Raw genomic sequence first — 4,212 nt, forward strand, 5'->3', positions numbered from 1 at the left:
GAAACTCAGGTCGAAACGTCGGCATAAAATAAATAAATATGGTTTTGTTTATTTATGTTGTTCTTTGCTGACCGCACCCCCCGACAAACTTCCTTATTTATTGATTCATAAACGTTTCTGAGCTATCACACTATCATCACGTATCTACAAACGAATTCACACCATTCACCTTATGCATACTACAATTAATAAATATACCCTAATTTTTTTTTTAAATTAAAACAATTACGTTAAATATCTTCTAATATCCTACTTAACTGTTCTCCTTATTAGTCATAAAAATATTCACAATAATTATATTGTTGTAAATTTTATAATAAATTAATAAATAAAACTTCCATATATAATTATGAACAAGGAGATTCAAGAATAGGTGATAGTTCCGAAAAGTTTATGAATCAATAAATAAAGAATTTTAAATAAGAAGATGTACTTTCATTCACTACATCTAAGTATAGAATTTATTATATATCGTCAATCAAACTGTAATAACTGCTAAACAGAAAAAAATTGTAATAAGAGGAAATTATATAACAGTTGGACAACGACCAAGTACAAATGAGATGAAGAACTAAGACACGGGTCCTATACAACATACTATTATGAATAGCAATCCCTCACAGTCAACAAATGATTCCAAAGAAAAATTGTAAAAATAAGGAGAATTTCTTTCTGAAATTTCTGAAGGAACAAGTCAGAAAAGGAAAGGAAAACTCAGAAACGCTGATACTTTAATGATATTCGAGAGAAAATATTTAACAAGAATGTTTGGCCCTGTAAGCATGTTCCTAAATCTAACGGGAACCGCATTTAGTACGATGTATAAGACTCTCAAGTTTGCGGTGGGCTGGCATATAGCTAGAATGAATGGATGGTGACTCACCCATTAAAAAATTATTATTATAAAAAGAGGACGGCCACGACTGATGAGGTGAAGCCAATGCAAAGACATTTCTGGGAACCACAGTGTAGGGACACTATTACCTGCTGTTCTAGATCGTAAATATAACAGCCATCGAAACCTTTCTAGCCCGGCATGACGCAACCTACCAGCTGGCACGGGAATTACTACTGCTGACAAGCAAACACAAAATAATAATATTTGTACTATACTTCATAAATACATTAATTAAATATATATGTAACGATTATGCAAGATATTGTAATACATATAAATCTATCATTTGAATTAATAAAGATTCCAATAGAATCTGCTGATTCACTGAAAGTAAACGTCTAACGGGTAGACCTTTCAACGGCGTTTAATATCCCAGAAACAAGAGTAGGCCAAAATTGTTAGGCTACAGTGTGATTTCTCGCTTCACGAGGAACACCTCATTAGGAGGTAGAGGATAAATATTTTTATAGTGGGTCAGTGTATTCTAATGCTATATATTTGGAAGTGTATATTGTCTTTTATTTATTTGTCTTCTCTGGATTTCTCCTCCTTCCGTAGGACCCGGCGGCTAGCTACCTCTTCGTACCTACAGGAATAGTACCCTACAGGGCCAGATTACCATCCTTAGAGAACTTAGGCTGGCACCCGTAAGTCTTATCCTATCTATTCCCCTCCTAATCAACTACGTGACCTATTTTGGACAGGCATTGCTGAGACCTTCTGGTCAAGAGTACATAACAGTATCTATTGGAGTCAGATCTAACAACCACCTGGACTACAGAAAGAAATGTTGAAGATGTCTTACTGAGGCGAAAACCTGTGCCAGGTTGTATTGCCTGTGATGATGAAACAACGGGTACAATATATGTCATTATACTCGGTTTTTATTAATATTAAAAATAAATATTGAAGTATTCACAGTGCGCGCCTACTGAAGTTCATTTTATTCCAGAAAAACCTAATATGCACACGCATTTTTCATTTGGAACTCCATAACCTTAAAACTATGTATAATACTAAAAAGCCCTAATAGCAATTAAATCAATAATTAAATAAAATATAAATTTTCTAGAATTTTGTAAAAAGCCAATGATGAATAGACCCTGTTACATCAGAATTATAAAAAGTTAAATCTTGATTAAGATCATGGAATTCAAGCCCTAGCAAAAACGTTCAATTGGCTTTGTGTTGTAGGTAAGTTGCTGATGTGGTTTAAATGAATATATATTAGTATTTAATTAACTAGGAAGCAAACATTACTATTTAAACACAGACGTAATATTGAAATGTTTTTGCGTTTGTTTTATAAAACATTCAGTGACCAGATTTGAAACCAGACAGGATCACGAGACAATCTATTGTTTTTTAAAAATTCTAATCTGGCGTAGATTACAATTATCTTAAAATAATCTATTATCGATAAGGACTTCAATATTATAATAGCTACGCATTAGAAAAATGATATAAACATCGAAGACGGGTTATATTCTTTTGGTTTAAACGATTATTGTTCCCGTTATTTCCCAGATTCATTGTTGGCTTCAAATAGGAATCACAATTATGTTTTATTTCTTTTGCTCCATGAATACGATAATTCCAATATTTAGATCTTTGGGCTAGGATTAAAAATCTATTTCCAATTAATGTTGAATAATAATTATAAAAAAGTGTGAACTCTTGAAACTTGATTGCCACTTAAACAAGTCATTGCAATTTTAACAGTTCTTGAAAATGACTGAATATTGGAGACTAAACAACTTTGTTTGTTTATTGTTGCTTAAAGGCTTAAAACCCTCTGGTTATCAACGCTTGGACATTTTAAAGCTAATTATTATGTATTTTTTTGGAATAATAATATATTATTACTTTCAGCATTGTCATAATATTTAATTATGTTTGGACAAACATTTTTGGCTGCAATGATACAACATATTATTTGCTAAATAAAGTGGAATAAATAAATAAATATTGTGTGTGTATTTTTTCCTTTGAATAAAACTATTTTTTTTTAATACAGTAAAACCTCTAAATAATGGTTTTTCCGTTATACAGAGGTGTCCATTGAAAAGGAGTAAATAAAGGAATTGTCATTTTTCTTGAACGAGAAAGGTTTATGTTGAAAATAAAAAACTGTGCTCAAGCTGTGATACCTTATACCTCCGAAATAATCTATTCAACAATATTTATTTTATTAAAAAATAAATAAATAAAATCGAGACATTCTAGTGACATCTCGTTTTAACTTTTTTTTTTTTCAAGGAAACGTTTAAAGTATTTTACATTAAGATCTTTTTTTATGTAATATCTTTAGAATGATGAAGTCATTTTTATATATATATATTTTTTTTAAGTTTTCCGGAATTCGAATATAAAACAGCCAAACCAACGATAAGTATTTTATTAAAAACAAACTTTTCACGTTCCATCAAAGTGAATTTTAATTAAATTATTCATTATTTTTACTCGTATAAGTTTTTTCAGTGAAACATATAATTAAGAATCTTATATTGTTATCTAACATTTTTCCCACAAAGTAAATATACACGTAGTTGAATAATAAAACGATTTCGCAAATAATAATTGAAAACGTGAAGATTACTACAAAATGGTTTATTATTAAATTAAGAAAAGTGGATGGGTAATTTTTTTTAAATGAAATATCTTTACCGGCACTCTACAACTCAAGAAAAAACCATTATAGGGGAGTGAACTGATTTCTTGATGTGAGGGAACGCTGGAGATGAAACATTAGTCTTGAGGGAGGGCAACACTGGATATGTTTTATACTAAAATTGGAGTTGCAAACCTTCAAAGGGGCCCACACACTGGCAGATAAAAATACCGCTTATAACTTAGTGCAAAAACATTTGAGATAACTTTTTTGTACAATATATTGAATGGTCGTGAACCCTGCAAAAAATTGCATTATGGATTAAACTTTTTAACGCGATGGAAGGACTGTTCCTCGCATTGAAGTCGGCCATAGCTGCTTACGTCGCTTTACCCAGGGTTAACTGGGTTAACAGTTAACTTATCTGTTACAGTATAAGGTGCATTTCAGGGAATATTGAGTAATTAAAGTAATCAAGTTCCCATTCTTCATTGAAGTGATAAGTTTTGGAATTTTTTAGTTAACAACTCATGTTCATGGGTATAATAGAATAAAAAAAAATGACAATTTAAAGAATAAATATTGAATGAAATATTTTCCTAGAAAATTAAAAAAATACTGAAATGTGATAATTATCTACGTTACATTGAGGGAAATAGTAACAATACTGTATACTATGATCGGGGACAGATAAATAAGTATA

Source organism: Halyomorpha halys, unplaced genomic scaffold, assembly GCF_000696795.3.
Source record: "Halyomorpha halys isolate HHAL.00 unplaced genomic scaffold, Hhal_1.1 Scaffold2082.1, whole genome shotgun sequence".
Taxonomy (NCBI): domain Eukaryota; kingdom Metazoa; phylum Arthropoda; class Insecta; order Hemiptera; family Pentatomidae; genus Halyomorpha; species Halyomorpha halys.